Source organism: Gorilla gorilla, chromosome 11, assembly GCF_029281585.2.
Source record: "Gorilla gorilla gorilla isolate KB3781 chromosome 11, NHGRI_mGorGor1-v2.1_pri, whole genome shotgun sequence".
Classification (NCBI taxonomy): Eukaryota; Metazoa; Chordata; class Mammalia; order Primates; family Hominidae; genus Gorilla; species Gorilla gorilla.
The window spans coordinates 72,620,412-72,639,512 of record NC_073235.2 but is presented as its reverse complement, the minus strand read 5'-3'; positions in this window follow the sequence as shown (position 1 = coordinate 72,639,512).

The window sequence follows — 19,101 nt, the reverse complement described above, 5'->3', positions numbered from 1 at the left end:
TCACACCAGACATTTATAGGTGGTTGCTTTCCGGAAGGTAGAAAGCTGCGTACAGGGCACATTGCTGAGCCTGGCGTCTGGCCCATCTGTGCCAGTTGGCTGAACACCCAGATTATGTAGAATGGGGAGACAGTAAGGTCAGGCTCCTCCTTCCACAAGTAGGTTTGGGCACCAGAGAAATCCATTAATATTTCTCCTTGAAAGAAACAGGCTTGTTAAACGCAGAGAAAATGGAGCTGCCCCCACATCCCACACTTGCTTTTATGTATATTTTTAGCAAGTGACCAAAGACCGGTATTTAGGATTCCCACAGAGGCCCGACTTTCTTGGTTAAAAAACATCTGCCAGATTTGTTTTTCATGGAGACAGCCACTTCCCAACCCCTGTAATATTCTTTGTGGTAAAAGATTACTGGGGTTAAAAATGAGAGTTTTATTAAATCCTGCCTGTGTCCAGTCAAGCCTTTTAGTTCTACACCACTATCCTTTTCACTTTATTCAAGCAGAGCGAATCTTCAATAGCAATCATTTGAAAACCAAACAGCTGCCTCCTCCAAAATTGCTTTTTCTTTTCATCATATAACCTTCCCTAATTATTAATGCCACAAATACGTATCAAAGTCCACTCTGTGAAGTGGTTCTCCCAGGCCTGAGGACATCACTGAAGAAGACACTGTCCCCACACTGTCCCCAGCTGATGTTAGTCAAGGGAGGAGACTCTTGCACAAACTGTTTTCACATTTGACTACTACCTTCATCCTATGTAGATAACTCAGCATCCTGCTTCTCATTTTTATTAAAAATGTCTGAGTATGAAAGATATAGTCACTGAAAAAATTAAAAAGTATTGACATATATGAAGGAAAAGAGTAAAGTCATGTGTAATCCTGTCATTCAGAGATATTTGTTAAAATGTTGGTGGGTTGTGGGGGAGACTCTTTCCAGAATGTTTTAAAGGTATGTATATACCCAATTATATCTACTATTTTGTAAAGTTTATAGGTGGAGACAAGTGTAAGAGAGAAAAAAGAGAGGGAGAGAAACAGAAAAAGAGGAGTGACTAAAGCAAAGAGACAGAGGCAGAGTGGGGAGAGAGACAAGGAGGAAGGGCAATGGCAAGCTGGCAGGGTCCTTAAATCAATTTAGGTCTCCTTCCTCGCCGGGATGATCAGCCAGTCGCAGGGTCACCAGCCCGCCAATTAAAAAACCTTTTATCCTACTGTCCTTTCCAAGCACACTGCATCAATAAGCTAATCCAACCCTGCAGTTACCTCCTGCCCACAAGCCCAAGGCCACTGAAAATTACAGGAGGCCAATTCATAAAAAATGCACTGCTGTTTCCTGACTAGTGGTTTAAAAACATTCTTTTTCAAATTTTTAAATAATTATTTGTTTAGCGTTACTTTATGCTTATACCTCAATATCTGATTACCTTGTCAAGTCATCTTCTGTTTTGGCAAAAAAAAAAAAAAAAAAAGCCTGTTCACAACCTGGCAAAAGATTCTGGCTGAGCCCAAGGTCACCACCATAGAGAAGCAGATTGAGAATATTCAAATCTACTAGCCCAAGTGTATTTTTGATTAAAAAGTACAACCAAGCCATGTGTCAGAGCCAAGATACCTAAATGCATGGCCTTGTCCAGGCAAAACTGTAAGTGAATTTGTTTTGGACTTCATATGTGGGGGTTTTGATGTTAAGTAGACAATAGCTATGTTCTCATTCTGGTTAGAATAAGAGAGCAAAGTCTTAGGCAATCCTTATCAAGGAGTCCCCTGCCTGCGCTGATAACCACCCGGAAAGCATTCTTCATGTTTCCATCCGAGGACTTGACCACACCAAGTATTTACTCCCAAAGCAGCCAGTGAAACCCTCAAGAGATCTGTCTGGAGATCATCTGGGGAAGTGGGGAAGAGGACAGCAAAAGCATTAGGTTCATTGTCTTCTGCTTGGGAACAGCCACTTCTGGCAAACAGCAGTGACCACTCCAGGTGATGCCCGGCAGCAATGGGAGCCAGCACCACTCCCACCTCTCACAAAGCCCATTGCCACCGAAGAAAATGTGCTCATCTCAACCTCATTTTTGCCTCCTTGTGAGAGTCTTCCAACAGCTAGCCTTTCTGCTAGGCATTAGCAAGGATGAACAGAATGAGCTCGTGATTGCGTCTGGGAACACACTACATTCTGTAGTTGTTTAAAAATCATGAAATAACTCTCAGCCACGACCAACAGTGTCTGTCAGTGGACTGTGTAAGGCACTGGGAGGGCAAGCGGTTTTCTCTAAATGCTTCCTGATGACCCATTCTCCGGATCTCCCTTATCTCCTCCCATCTGAAGACAGACTGCCAGCAAAGGCACTCCCTGGCCAGCTTCAGGGCCGGCAGAACGGCGTAAATCAGTTTTAGAGCAGTGGTTACAATGAGGGTAAGGAAAGCTACATGCATCTGTCCTCTCTCCACTATCCTAAACCTTGTCATCTTATCATCTGATAACACTGGCATGGCCTTCCAACAGCTTCCCTCTGCCCCGCAGAGGGGCGGCCTTGGAGACCGGGAAGGAGGGAGGCCTGCCCAGCCTGTGGTGGGCAGAAATGGGAATCAGACCACCCACCTACCTACCTAGTGCTTGGAACTCTGAAGCTTTCCCTCCAAAAATGTCACAGGACTGATTGCATGGTAAAAGTTTTGGACTATAGGGGAAAAAACCAGGTAGGTAAGTTCACCGAAGCCTTGAGCAAGAGCCCTTAGGGGTCTGGGTCTGAGCAATTCTGCAGCCCACCTGCTTCCAAAGATCAGCAACGATCTGTCCGTGGCTCCATCTGCATTGCGGCTCCCTCATGGTCTGGGCTACTCTGGGAGAGGAAGGTGTCACACAGCTAAGGGGAAGGGAACCAGCCCCACTCCTTGAGCTGCATGACTCCCCACGGGGAAAGCAGGTGAGGCCCATCACGGGGGCACAGCAGGCAGTTTACCGGAACGTGCAGGCGGAGGGGTACGCAGCAGTTTTCAATCATAGTTTAAGTCAAATTTACTGAAACCTTACTAATTTGAACTCTTCTGATGCCGCAGCTGACATAATCACGATCACATGACTCGCAGCTGTAATGTTCTTAAAAAGGAAGCTTCTTCTTCAGGATGATACCAATTAATGCAGGACAGAAAGAACAGCCAGGTCTAGTTCTCCAAGGGGGAATGAGTGGCTTTGGAAATTCTTCCTCTTACCTTGTTTTGTCCTCTTCGGCACCTTCGCTGCTCACATCCAATGCTGCTGCAACGACAAGCAAAAAAGCAGAATCATGACAGCCACCTGACACCCGAGGCCCTGCCGCCAGCCTGCTGGGGCCGCCTGAGGTACCAGGGTCCAGGCATTATTTTTCACTCCCTGTGCTCCTGGCAGAGGAGGAAGGGCCTTACCTGCCATTGTTCCACCTGACCGAAGATGAGACTAAACCAGGGGAAATCCTGCTCCCAAGAAAAAGGACTGGGAGAGATAAATAATTAATAATGCCCCAGAACTTGAAGCGGAACGGAAGGTAAGTGTGAGGCCTGGGGTGAATAAAAGAAACACTCAACAGGAAAGGCCACATTTTACCCCTAAGGAAGCTCAGAAAGGGGAGGTCCACGTTCATGTGCTGGGAACTGAGCCTCTCTTTCCAAATGTTAATTTTCGACTGAGAAAAACCGGGCCGTGGGTTCCAAAAAATCCCAGGGGGACACTTGCTGTTGGGGAAAATGCCCGCTTTGGAGACTGGCCACCCTGGTGCGTGCACCCGGCTTGCCATGCAAGTCGATTCTGAGGTGTCCGTGTTCCTCCCTGTCCTCTGGGTTCTATTCCTAGGAAACTTTCTTCTTCTTTTCGAAATCGTTTACTGTTGTAAGCAGGATAACTCAACTAATACCATTCACTGACTCTTATCCATGTATCCTTTTCTCCACAAATATTTGCGAAGCCTCTCTCTATGCCATCTGTGCTAAGATACTAGAACTGAGAAGAAATGTAAGACCCAGAATGTCTCCAGTCTCCCTTGGAGGCCTGTGGTGCTGAATGCCCATGTTTGTGGCCTCCGCATGGCCATCTCCAACCCAGGCCTCTCCCGTGGAGTCAAAACTCACATACCCGACAGCCCACTCATGATCTCCCTCAGACACCTCATGATGTCCAGCAGGCATCTAAATGTAACGGGTCCAAAACCAGGCCCCAAACCTGCTGTTCACAGCCTTGTCTATGGCAACTCTGTGCTTCCTGTGGCTCAGGATTTTCTTGGGATGATTGATGCTTTCTGCATTAGTCGGAGTCTGTTTGAGAACTAGAAATCACACCATTATTCTCACAGAGTTTAATATAAATAATTGTTAACCAGGTATTAGAGGTCTGAAAGGCAAAAGGGGGCCCCGAGGCAGCACAGAGGTTGTAACTGTAGGAAGCAGCCTCCGCCTGGAGGGCTGGGGGAACAGAGAGAAGAGCTGGGCTCATCAAAAGCCTGCAGTCTCGAGGAGGGACCCACAGAGTTAGACCACTGAGGAGGGCACAAGGGCCAGTGGGTGCTGGTACCTCAGAGGGGCCCAGTGAGGCCGCTCTGGGAGTGTGAGGAAAAGCTAGAATTTGGAACTAGCTCCTGTGGTAGTGTTGCTGACAGGGACAGGAAGTCAACACAGCGGAACACGTCTCTTCTCTCTCCCCAGCCTTGTATCTCCCTCTAGCTCTGCTGAACATGGAGCTGGGGCTGGGAAAAATGAAGACTGGTTTGCAGAAACATTGGGTGAGAAGCATAAACTTAAGAACCAGCACTGCCCACGTCTTTGGCTACTGAGGCTCCACACACCTTTCTAAAAACTTTTTCTCTCATGCCCCACCTCCAACCTGCCAATAAATCCTCTGAGTTCTATCTGTAACATATTTTCAGGATTCTACTTATTCTCCCCACTCTGCTGCCACCATTGTGATCTAAACAGCAGGCCTCAATTGGATCACTGCAGTGGCCTCCTCAGGGGTATCCTTGGCTTCCCTGAGAGTCAGTTCTCCATCCAGAAGCCAATAAGATTGCGTTCATTAATGAGGACTGCTGGAACAAATTACCACAAACTTGATGGATTAAAACAATGGAAATGTATTCTTTTACAGTTCTGGAGGCCGGAAGTCTGTGATTAAGGTTTTGGCAAGGTTGGTTTCCTCTAGAGGCTGTAGGGGGAAGATCTAGATGTTCCACACCTCTCTCCTAGCTGCTGGTGGGCGCTGGCGAGCCTTGGAGTCTTTGGTTCTTAGACGCATCGCTCAGGCGTCAGCCTGTGTTTTCCCGTTACCTTCTTCTCTGCAGCTGTGTTCACTCCTTATCTCCCACCAGTCCCTGGGTTTAGGGCTCACCCTGAATCTAGTATGATCTCATCTTGAGATCCCTAACTTAATTACATCTGCAAAGACCGTATTTCCAAATAAGGTCACATTCACAGGTACTAGGATATATCTAGTCTTAGACATGGACATATCTAGATTTGGACATATATTTTAGGGGTCGGTCTTCAACCCCCTGCAGTGATGCTGTTAAAACACAAATCACATCACATCACCCGTCTGCTCAAAATCTTCCAAAGAGTCCCAGCTCATCCTGAGTCCAAACTACACTGCTCCCGAATCTGTCACTTCCCCTTTCTGATTTCCCCTCCTTCTGCTCTCATGTTTCTCACACCCCTGAAACTACTCTAGTCCTCAACACTCCACACACAGGCCAGCCTCGGCCTTTGCACACACTGTCTCTCTACCTGAAACACTGTCCCACTAGTTACTCCCGTGGCCCACTGCCTTGGATTCTTCAGATCTTTTCTCAAAAGTTATCCACTCAGTGAGGCTGCCCCAGACCACGTTGTATACAACTTCCATCCTCATTTCCTACTTTTTTTCTCACCATAGCATTCAACAATATAACATACTATACATGATTTTTATTAATTTTCTTTCTCCTGTCAGTAAAATCTATGCTCAATAAGGACAAGGATTTTTTGCCAGTCTCATTCACTGCTATACCTGAAGTACTTAGAATAGTACCTGGCACCTATAGGCCCTCAAAAATTGTACTTTAAAATGCAGCATATACAATTGGAATCACACAAAGTAGAATATACTAGCATTCCTGTGTTGGTAAGGCACAATACTACAGCAGCATTAAAAACAGCAAGTGCTGCTGTAGATGAAAACATATGCTTTTACATCACAGCAAATCCTAATTTAGTGTATTTGACTCACCTTATCCTGATGACATCTGATGATACCAAAGTAGAATGCATGATTGCCACCAATGGAGTTAGTTTAAAATTTTCCTCAGATATAAATAAAACCCAATTTTGATCAACAGTGATAAAAGAAAAGCTGAATTATTTCTATTCTCTTGGTTGAAAATAATGTTACAAAACTTTTATAAAGAAAAGAAAGAGTATTCAGTAAAGATTTTAGGGAAGAAGTACTTTAAAGATGTGTCAGAAGGCTAATAAGATATGCTATTTTTCTGGATAGTTTTACTTTTGCAGCATCTGTCAGCCTTTTTTTTTTTTGAAACAGTCTCACTCTGTCACCCAGGCTGGAGTGCAGTAGCAGGATCTCGGCTCACTGCAACCTCTGCCTCCTGGGTTCAAGCAATTCTCCTGCCTCAGCCTCCCAAGTAGCTGGGACTACAGGCACAGGCTGCCAGGCCCGGCTAGTTTTTTGTATTTTAGTAGAGATGGGGCTTTCACCATGTTGCCCAGGCTGGTCTCGAACTCCTGAGCTCAGGCAATCTGCCCACCTCAGCCTCCCAAAGAGCTGGGATTACAGGCGTGAGCTACCGTGCCCTGCCCCCTGTCAGGTTTTTATGACTTTTCATTAACTACTTTGTTGAGGTATAACTGACATAGAACAAACTGCATGCATTTGGAGGGCACAATTTGATGTTTTGACATTTCTATAAACCCATGAAATTCTCACACTCATACATCATTATCAAGACAGTGAATATAGCCATCACTCTCAAAACTTTCTGTGGGACCCTTTATAACCTATTGTAACCCTTCCCCACCTGCTTCTTGATAGGCTGTGGCTTTATTTTCATTTAGTTTAAAATACTTTCTAATTTTCCTTTTGATTTCTTCTTTGACCCAGGTAGAGATATGTTCTTTAGTTTCCAAAAATTTAGAGGTTTTCCAGAAGTCTTTCTTTTGTTGTTTTCTTATTTAAATCCATTATAGTCAGAGTACATTCATTATGTGACTTGAATCTTTTAAAATTTACTGAGAACTGTTTTATGCTGCAGAATATGATTTATCTTGGTAAATGGACTGGGAAGAGAATATGTATTCTGCTGTTATTAGGTTGAGTGGTCTCTTAATGTCAGTTAGATCAAGTTAGTTGATACTATTGATCAAGTCTTCTGTATTTTTATTTTCCTATTTTTTCTACTTATCCTATTAAGTTAGGGATTTTGAAATCTCTGGCTATAATTGGAGTTTGTCTTTTTCTCCTTGCAGTTATATTGGTTTTCACTTTGCATCTTTTAAAGCATTGTTATTTAGTGCATAAACATTTAGGATTTTTATGTTCTCTCAAAGAACTCACTGGCTTCATCTTTAAGAAATGACTTTTTTGTCGGTACATAATAATTGTACATATTTATAGGGTATATATATTTTGATACATGTACACAATGTGTAATGATCAAATAAGGTAATTAAGATATACATCACCTTAAACATTTATTATTCCTTTGTGTTGGGGATATTTAAAATCTCTTGTAGCTATTTTGAAATATACAATAAATTATTGTTAACTATAGTCATCCTACCATGCTATCAAACACTAGAACTTACTCCTTCTATTTACCTGTATTTTTGTATCCATTAGCCAACCTCTCTTCATTCCCCTCCCCCTTCGCAGCCTCTGGTAACCACCATTCTTTCTCCATGAGATCAACTTTTTTAGCTCCCATATATGGGTGAGAACATGAAATATTTGTCTTTCTGTGCCTGGCTTATTTCACTTAACATAATGACCTCAAGTTCTATCCATGTTGCTGCAAATGACAATATTTCATTCTTTTTTATAGCTGAATAATATTCCATTGTATATATTATACTACACTTTCTTCATTCATACGTAGGTTGATTCCATATCTTGGCTATTGTGAATACTGCTACAATAAACATGGACATGCAGATATTTCTTCAATGTACTGATTTTCTTTTTTTAACCCAGTTGTGAGATTGCTTTCTATCTAGCCAGCAGTGGGATTGCTGGATGATGTGGTAGATGTATTTTCCGTTTTTTGAGGAACTTCAATATTGTTTTCCAAGTGGCAGTACTAATTTACATTCCCACCAGCAGGATACTAGCATTTCTCTTTCACAACATCCTCACCGGTGTCTATTATTTTTTGTCTTTTTGATAATAGCTATTTTAACTGGAGTGAGTTGATACCTCATTGTGGTTTTTATTTTCATTTCCCTGATGATTGATATTGAGCATTTTTTCATATGCCTGTTGGCCATTGATATGTCTTCTTTTGAGAAATGTATATTCAGATCATTTGTCCATTTTGAAATTGAATTGTTTTTCTGATATTGGGTTGAGTCCCTTATATTTTGTAGTTACTAACCCCTTGTTGGATGGATAGTTTGCAAATATTTTCTCCCATTCTACAGGTTGTCTCTTCAGTCTGTAGATTATTCGCTTTGCTGCATGGATGGTATTTAGCTTGACATAATACCATTTGTCTTTTTTGGCCTTTGTTGCCTATACTTTTGAGGTCTTACCCAAAAATTCTTTTCCCAGATCAATGTCCTAGATCATTTCCCCAATGTTTTCTTCTAGTAGTTTCATAGTTAAGGTCTTACATTTAAGTATTTAATCCACCTTCATTTGATTTTTGTATATGGTGAGAGATAAGAGTCTACTTTCATTTTTCAGCATATAGATATTCAATTTTCCCAGTGCCATTTATTGAAGAGGTTTTCATTTCCCTACTAAATGTTCTTGGCACCTTTGTCAAAAATCAGTTGGCTGTAAATATGTGGATTTATTTCTGGGTTCTCTAATCTGTTCATTTGGTCTATGTGCCTATTTTTATGCCAGTGCCATGTTCTTTGGATTACTATAACTTTGTAGTATATTTTGATATCAGGAAGTGTGACTCCTTCAGCCTTGTTCATTTTGCTAGGATTGCTTTGGCTATTTGAGATCTTTTGTAATTCCATATGAATTTTAAGATTGTTTTTCTATTTATGTGAAGAATGTCATTGGTATTTTGATAGGGATTACATTGAATGTGTACATCACTTTTGGTAGTATAATAATTTTTCACAATTTTAGTTTATCCAATCCATGAACGTGGGATGCTTTTCTATTTTTTTGTTACCTCTTCAATTCTTTCGTAAGTGTTTGATAGTTTTCTTTGTAGTGAGATTTTACCTCCCTGGTTGAATTTATTCCTAGGTATTTTTTTTGTAGATATTGTAAATGAGATTACTTTCTGGATTTATTTTTCCTCAGGTTCATTGTTGGTATATAGAAATGCTGCTGATTTTTGTACATTGATTTTTTTTATCCTGAAACTTTACCAAATTTGTTTATCAGTTCTAAGAGTATTTTGTGAAGCTTTTAGGGTTTTCTAGATATAAAATAATGTCATTTGCAAATAGGGATATTTTTACTCTCTCCTTTTTTATTTAGATGCCCATTATTTCTTTTCCTTGCCTAATTGCTCTGGCTAGGACTTCCAGTTCTATGTTGAATAAGAGTGGCAAGAGTGGGCATTTTTGTCTTGTTTCGATTCTTAGAGAAAAAGCTAAAAGCTTTTCACTATAATGTTACCTGTGGGTTTGTCATATATGGCCTTCATTGTGTTGAGATACACTCCTTCTATACCTGTTTATTGGGAATTTTTATTATCAAAGGATCTTGAATGTTACTTGATGCATTTTCTGCATCTATTGAAATTATCATATGGCTTTGTCCTTCATTCTGTTGATGTGATGTATCATGTTTATTGATTCACAAATGTTAAACCATCCTCACCTCCCTGGGATAAATCCCACTTGGTCATGATGAACGACCATGTTAATGTACTGCTGGATTCAGTTTGCTAGTGTTTTGTTGAGTATTTTGCATCTATGTTCATTAGGGATATTGGCCTATGATTTTCTCTTTTTTTGTTGTGTACTTTTCTGTTTTTGTATCAGTGTAGTGTTAGCCTCATAGAATGATTTTGAAAGAATTTCCTCCTCTTCAATTTTCTGGAAGAGTTTGAGAAGAATTGGTATTACTTCTGCTTTAAAAGTTTGATAGAATTCATCAATGAAACCATGAGGCCCTGGGCTTTTCTTTGATTGGAGACCTTTTATTACTAATTCAACCTTGTTTCTTGTAATTGGTCTGTTTAGGCCTTCTATTTCATCTTGGTTCAATCTCAGTAGGTTGTATGTTTCCTGGAATTCATCTATTTCTATTAGGTTTTCCAATTTTCTGGCATATAGTTGTTTGTAATACTTTCTAATGATCCTTTGTATTTCTGTGGTATCAGTTGTAAATATGTTTCTGTTTTTATTTATTTGGATCTTTTCTCTTTTTTCTTGGTTAGTCTAGCTAATGGTTTATTTCTATGTTTTTAAAAAGCATCTTTTCATTTTATTAATATTTTGTATTTTTGTCTCAATTTTTTTAAATTATACTTTAAGTTCTAGGGTACATGTGCACAATGTGCAGGTTTGTTACATGGGTATACAAGTGCCGTGGTGGTTTGCTGCATCCATCAACTCGTCATTTACATTAGGTATTTCTTCTAATACTATCCCTCCTCCTGCTCCCCCCACCACCCCCCCACGGGCCCCTGTGTGTGATGTTTCCCCGCCCTGTGTCCAGGTGTTCTCATTGTTGAATTCTCACCTATGAGTGAGAACGCGTGGGGTTTGGTTTACTGTCCTGGTGATAGTTTTCTGAGAATGGTAGTTTCCAGCTTCATCCACGTCCCTACAAAGGACATGAACTCATCCTTTCTTATGGCTGCATACTATTCCACGGTGTATATGTACCACATCTTCTTAATCCAGTCTATCATTGATGGACATTTGGGTTGGTTCCAAGTCTTTGCTATTGTGAATAGTGGCATAATAAACATACATGTGCATGTGTTTTATAAGGATTTATAATCCTTTGTGTATATACCCAGTAATGGGATTGCTGGGTCAAATGGTATTTCTAGTTCTAGATCCTTGAGGAATCGCCACACTGTCTTCCACAATGGTTGAACTAATTTATCTCCCACCAACAGTGTAAAAGCATTTCAATTTTTTAAAATTTATACTCTGATCTTTATTCTTTCTTTCCACAATGGTTGAACTAATTTATCTCCCACCAACAGTGTAAAAGCATTTCAATTTTTTAAAATTTGTACTCTGATCTTTATTCTTTCTTTCCTTCTACTTATTTAGGGTTTGGTTTGTTCTTGCTTTTCTAGTTCCTTGAGATGCATCATTAAGTTGTTTATTTGAAATTATTCTACTTTTTTGATGTAGGCATTTATTACTATAAACTTCCCTCTTCATACTGCTTTTGCTGTATCCCATAGGTTGCTATGTTGTATTTCTATTTTCATTTAAGAAATTTTTAAATTTCCTTCTTAATTTCTTCATTTACCCCTTGGTCATTCAGAAACATGTTAATTTCCATGTATTTGTACAGTTTCAAAAGTTCCTCTTGTTATTGATTTCTAATTTTATTCCATTGTGGTCAGAAAATATACTGGATATAATTTAAATTCTTTTAAATTTGCTGTCCCATAAGTCTTATAGGCTTTGTTCTCTATTTTTATTCTTATTTTGTTTTTTTGTTGTTTTTTTTTTTCTCTAGCTGGGCAATTCCAAACAATCTATCTTCAAGTTCAGGGACACTTTCTTCTGCTTGATCAAGTCTGCTGCAGAACCTCTTGATTGTATTTTTTATTTTATTTATTGAATTTTTCAGCTATAAAATTTCTGTTTTGGCTTTTGTATGTTATCTATTTCTTTGTTGAATTTCTTGTTCATAACATAAATTGTTTTCATGATTTCATTGTCTTTCCAATTGTCTATCTGTATTTTCTTGTATCCCATTTGAGTTTCCTTAAGATCATCATTTTGAAAATCGTTTCCAGCAATTTGTCAATTTTTTTTTATTGGGGTCTGTTACTAAAGATTTATTACGTTCCTTTGTAGTGTCATAATTCTTTGTTTTTTCATGTTTCTTATGTCTCTGCATTGAAGTCTGTGCATCTGGTGGAATTGCCTCTTCCAATCTATCTAGAGTGGCTTTCATAGAAAAAGACTTTCACCTACAGTTGAATTTTAGTGGGTTGGTTAGGAAGGGTGTTGAGACTCTATTTCTAGGTAAGTGCAGTAGTATAGTCTCCATGCAGCTTTTCTTCTGCAGTGTCTGATTTACCATTAATTCCCTCTAACGGACTTTTATAGAAAAGAAATGAGAGTTTTCATCTCTAGAGATTCAATTTGATTTTTTAAAATATCTTTCATGTCTCTATTTACTATTATAAACATATGTAATGCAGTCATTTAAAAAACTGTTTTTATGTCTTTACCTATCAATTCTAACATCTATATGAGTTCTGGGTCAATTTCGATTGGTTTTCTCATTATTATAAGTCATATTTTCCCTCTGCTTTGTATACCTGGTAATTTATTAGATGCCAGTCATTTTGAGTTCTTAAGATTTTTTTTCTCCTTTGGATTTGTGTGTTGTGTGTGTGTTTTTTTTAAATTATACTTTAAGTTCTGGGGTACATGTGCAGAACATGCAGTTTTGTTATGTAGGTATACATGTGCCATGGTGGTTTACTGCACCCATCAACCCATCACCTACATTAGTTATTTCTCTTAATGCTATCCCTCCCCTCTCCCCCTACACCCCCCTGACAGGCCCCAGTGTGTGATGTTCCCCTCCCTGTGTCCATGTGTTCTCATTGTTCAGCTCCCACTTATGAGTGAGAATATGCAGTGTTTGGTTTTCTGTTCTTGTGTTAGTTTATTTACTGAGAATGATGGTTTCCAGCTTCATCCATGTCCCTGTAAAGGACATGAATTCATCCTTTTTTATGGCTGCATAGTATTCCATGGTGTATATGTGCCACATTTTCTTTATCCAGTCTATCATTGATGGACATTTGGGTTGGTTCCAACTCTTTGCTATTGTGAATAGTGCTGCAATAAACATGTGTGCATGTGTCTTTATGGTGGAATGATTTATAATCCTTTGGGTATATACCCAGTAATGGGATTGCTGGGTCAAATCGTATTTCTAGTCTAGATCCTTGAGGAATCACCACACTGACTTCCACAATGGTTGAACTAGTTTACAGTCCCACCAACAGTGTAAAAGTGTTTCCATTTCTCCACATCCTCTCCAGCATCTATTGTTTCCTGACTTTTTAGTGATTGCCATTCTAACTGGTGTGAGATGGTATCTCATTGTGGTTTAATTTGCATTTCTCTAATGACGAGTGATGATGAGCTTTTTTTCATGTGCTTTTTGGCTGCATAAATGTCTTCTTTTGAGAAGTGTCTGTTCATATCCTTTGCCCACTTTTTAATGGGGTCATTTGTTTTTTTCTTGTAAATTTGTTTAATTCTTTGTAGATTCTGGATATTAGCCCTTTGTCAGATGCATAGATTGCAAAAATTTTCTCCCATTCTGTAGGTTGCCTATTCACTCTGATGATAGTTTCTTTTGCTGTGCAGAAGCTCTCTAGTTTAATTAGATCCATTTTGTCAATTTTGGCTTTTGTTGTCATTGCTTCTGGAGTTTTAGACATGAAGTCTTTGCCCATGCCTATGTCCTGAATGGAATTGCCTAGGATTTCTTCTAGGATTTCTATGGTTTTAGGTCTTATGTTTAAGTCTTTAATCCATCTTGTGTTAATTTTTGTATAAGGTGTAAGGAAGGGGTCCAGTTTCAGTTTTCTGCATATGGCTAGCCAGTTTTCCCAGCACCATTTATTAAATAGGGAATCCTTTCCCCATTTCTTGTTTTTGTCAGATTTGTCAAAGATCAGGTGATTGTAGATGTGTGGTGTTATTTCTGAGGCCTCTGTTCAGTTCCATTGGTCTATGTATCTGTTTTGGTACCAGTACCATGCTGTTTTGGTTACTGTAGCCTTGTAGTATAGTTTGAAGTCAGGTAGTGTGATGCCTCCAGCTTCGTTCTTTTTGCTTAGGATTGTCTTAGCTATACAGGCCCTTTCTTTGGTTCCATATGAAGTTTAAAGTAGTTTTTTTCCATTCTGTGAAGAAAGTCAATAGTAGCTTGATGGAGATACCATCGAAACTATAAATTACTTTGGGCAGTATGGCCATTTTCACGATAGTCTTCCTATCCATGAGCATGGAATGTTCTTCCATTTATTTGTGTCCTCTCTTATTTCATTGAGCAGTGGTTTGTAGTTCTCCTTGAAGAGGTCCTTCACATCCCGTGTAAGTTGTATTCCTAGGTATTTTATTCTCTTTGAAGCAATTGTGAATGGGAGTTCACTCATGATTTGGCTCTCTGTTTTTCTGTTATTGGTGTATAGGAATGCCTGTGATTTTTGCACATTGATTTTGTATCCTGAGACTTTACTGAAGTTGCTTATCAGCTTAAGGAGAATTTGGGCTGAGACAGTGGGGTTTTCTAAATATACAATCATGTCATCTGCAGAGACAATTTGACTTCCTCCTTTCCTAATTGAGTACCCTTTATTTCTTACTCTTGCCTGATTGCCCTGGCCAGAATTTCCAATACTATGTTGAATAGAAGTGGTGAGAGAGGGCATCCTTGTCTTGTACCAGTTTTCAAAGGGAATGCTTCCAGTTTTTGCCCATTCAGTATGATACTGCCTGTGGGTTTGTCATAAATAGTTCTTACTATTTTGAGATATGTTCCATCAATACCTAGTTTATTGAGAGTTTTTAGCATGAAGGGCTGTTGAATTTTGCAAAGGCCTTTTCTGCATCTATTGAGATAATCATGTGGTTTTTATCATTGGTTCTGTTTATGTGATGGATTATGTTTCTTGATTTGCAAATGTTGAACCAGCCTTGCATCCCAGGGATGAAGCTGACTTGATTGTGGTGGATAAGCTTCTTGATGTGCTGCTGGATTTGATTTGCCAGTATTTTATTGAGGATTTTCGCATCAGTGTTCCTCAGGAATATTGGCCTGAAAGTTTCTTTTTTTATTGTGTCTCTGCCAGGTTTTGGTATCAGGATGATGCTGGGTTCATAAAATGATGTAGGGAGGATTCCCTCTTTTTCTATTGTTTGGAATAGTTTCAGAAGGAATGGTACCATTTCCTCTTTGTACCTCTGGTAGAATTCAGCTGTGAATCTGTCTGGTCCTGGACTTTTTTTTGGTTGGTAGGCTATTAATTACTGCCTCAATTTCAGAACTTGTTATTGATCTATTCAGGGATTTGACTTCTTCCTGGTTTAGACTTGGGTGGGTGTATGTGTCCAGGAATTTATCCATTTCTTCTAGATTTTCTAGTTTATTTGCATAGAGGTATTTATAGTATTCTCTGATGGTAGTTTGTTTTTCTGTGGGCTCAGTGGTGATATCCCCTTTATCATTTTTTGTCATGTCTATCTGAGTGTTCTCTCTTTTCTTCTTTCTTAGTCTGGCTAGTGGTCTATCTATTTTGTTGATCTTTTCAAAAAACCAGCTCCTGGATTCATTGATTTTTTTTTTTTTTTGAAGGTTTTTCGTGTCTCTATCTCCTTTAGTTCTGCTCTGATCTTAGTTATTTCTTGTCCTCTGCTAGCTTTTGAATTTGTTTGCTCTTGCTTCTCTAGTTCTCTTAATTTTGATGTTAGGGTGTCAATTTTAGATCTTTCCTGCTTTCTCTTGTGGGCATTTAGTGCTATAAATTTCCCTCTAACCACTGCTTTAAATGTGTCCCAGAGATTCTGGTACATTGTGTCTTTGTTCTCATTGGCTTCAAAGAACATCTTCATTTCTGCCTTCATTTCGTTATTTACCCAGTAGTTATTCCGGAGCAGGTTTTTTCAGTTTCCATGTAGTTGTGTGGTTTTGAGTGAGTTTCTTAATCCTGAGTTCTAGTTTGATTGCACTGTGATCTGAGAGACTGCTCGTTATGATTTCCATTTTTTGCATTTGCTGAGGAGTGGCTTGCTTCCAATTATGTGGTCAATTTTAGAATAAGTGCGATGAGGTGCTGGGAAGAATGTATATTCTGTTGATTTGGGGTGGAGAGTTCTGTAGATATCTATTAGGTCCACTTGGTCCAGAGCTGAGTTCAAGTCCTGAATATTCTTGTTAATTTTCTGTCTTGTTGATCTGTCTGATATTGACAGTGGGGTGTTAAAGTCTCCCACTATTATTTTGTGGGAGTCTAAGTCTCTTTGTATGTCTCTAAGAACTTGCTTTATGAATCTCGGTTCTCCTGTATTGGGTGCATATATATTTGATAGTTAGCTCTTCTTGTTGAATTGATCCCTTTACCATTGTGTAATGGCCTTCTTTGTCTCTTTTGATCTTTGTTGGCTTAAAATCTGTTTTATCAGAAACTAGGATTGCAACCCCTGCTTTTTTTTTTTTTTTTTTTTTTTTTTTTTGGCTTTCCATTTGCTTGGTAAATTTTCCTCCATCCCTTTATTTTGAGCCTATGTGTATCTTTGCATGTGAGATGGGTCTCCTGAATACAGCACACCAATGGGTCTTCACTCTTTATCTGATTTGCCAGTCTTTGTCTTTTTATTGGGGCATTTAGCCCATTTACATTTAAGGTTAATATTGTTATGTGTGAAGTTGATCCTGTCATTATGATGCTAGCTGGTTATTTTGCCCATTAGTTGATGCAGTTTCTTCACAGTGTTGATGTTCTTTACAATTTGGCATGTTTTTGCAGTGGTTGGTACCAGTTGTTCCTTTCCATGTTTAGTGCTTCCTTCAGGAGCTTTTGTAAGGCAGGCCTGGTGGTGACAAAATCTCTCAGAATTTGCTTGTCTGTAAGGATTCTATTTCTCCTTCACTTATGAAGCTTAGTTTGACTGGATATGAAATTCTGGGTTGAAAATTCTTTTCTTTAAGAACGTTGAATACTGACCCCCACTCTCTTCTGGCTTGTAGGGTTTCTGCAGAGACATCTGCTCTTAGTCTGATGGGCTTGCCTTTGTGGGTAACCCAACCTTTCTCTCTGGCTGCCCTTAACATTTTATCCTTCATTTCAACCTTGGTGAATCTGATGATTATGTGTCTTGGGGTTGCTCTTCTCAAGGAGTATCTTTGTGGTGGTCTCTGTATTTCCTGAATTTGAATGTTGGCCTGTCTTGCTAGGTTGGGGAAGTTCTCCTGGTTAATATCCTGCAGAGTGTTTTCCAACTTGGTTCCATTCTCCCCGTCACTTTCAGGTACACCAGTTGAACGTAGATTTGGTCTTTTCACAGAGTCTCATATTTTTTGGCGGTTTTGTTTGTTCCTTTTCATTGTTTTTTCTCTAATCTTGTCTTCTCACTTTATTTTGTTAAGTTGATCTTTAATCTCTGATATCCTTCCTTCTGCTTGACCGATTCAGCTATTGATACTTGTGTATCCTTCACAAAGTTCTTGTGCTGTGTTTTTCAAGCTTCATCAGGTCATTTATGTTCTTCTCTAAACTGGTTATTCTAGTTAGCAATTCATCTAACCTTTTTTGGAGGCTCTTACCTTCCTTGAATTGGGTTAGAAGGTGCTCCTTTAGCTCAGAGGAGTTTGTTATTACCCACCTTCTGAAGCCTACTTCTGTCAATTCATCAAACTCATTCTCCATCCAGTTTTGTTTCCTTGCTGGCAAGGAGTTGTGATCCTTTGGAGGAGAAGGGGCATTCTGGTTTTTGGAATTTTCAGCCTTTTTCTGCTGGTTTCTCCCCATCTTTGTGGATTTACCTACCTTTGGTCTTTGATGTTGGTGACGTTCGGATGGGGTCTCTGAGTGGATGTCCTTTTTGTTGATGTTGATGCTAGTCCTTTCTGTTTTAGTTTTCCTTCTAACAGTTAGGTCCCTCTGCTGCAGGTCTGCTGGAGTTTGTTGGAGGTCTACTCCAGACCCTATTTTCCTGGGTATCACCAGCATAGGCTGAAGAACAGCAAAGATTGCTGCCTATTCCTGCCTCTGGAAGATTTGTCCCAGAGGGGCAGCCACCAGATGCCAGCCAGAGCTCTCCTGTAGGAGGTGTTTGTCAGCCCCTACTGGGAGGTGTCTCCCCGTCAGGATACACGGGGGTCAGGGACCCACTTGAGGAGACAGTCTGACCCTTATTAGAGCTCGAACACTGTGCTGGGAGATCCACTGATCTCTTCAGGGCCATCAGGTAGGAGCATTTAAGTCTGTTGAAGCTGCACCCACAGCCTCCCCTTTCCCCAGGTGCTCTGTCTCAGGGAGATGGGGGTTATATCTCTAAGTCCCTGACTGGTGCTGCTGCCTTTTTTTCAGAGATAGCCTGCCCAGAGAGGAGGAATCTAGAGAGGCTGTCTGGCCACAGCAGCCTTACTGAGCTGTGGTGGGCTCCACCCAGTTCAAACTTCCTGGTCACTTTGTTTACACTGTGAGGGTAAAACTGCCTACTCAGGCCTCAGCATTGGCAGATGCCCCTCTCCCCACCAAGCTCAAGCATCCCAGGTCAACCTCAGACTGCTTTGCTGGCAGCGAGAATTTCAAGCTAGTGGATCTTAGCTTGCTGGGCTCCGTGAGGGTGGGACTCGCCGAGCCAGACCACTTGGCTCCCTGGCTTCAGCCCCCTTTCCAGGGGAGTGAATGGTTCTGTCTTGCTGGCATTCCAGGCACCACTGGGTATGGGAAAACAAAAAAAAATCTCCTGCAGCTAGCTTGGTGTCTGCCCAAACAGCCACCCAATTTTGTGCTTGAAACCCAGGGCCCTGGTGGCATAGGCATCAGAGGGAATCTCCTGGTCTGCAGGTTGTGAAGACTGGGAAAAGCGCAGTATCTGGGCCGGAGTGCACCGTTCCTCATGCAGAGTCTCACAGCTTCCTTTGGGTTGGAGAGAGAATTCCCTGACCCTTTGCATTTCCTGGGTAAGGTGATGCCTCACCCTGCTTCGGCTCGCCCTCC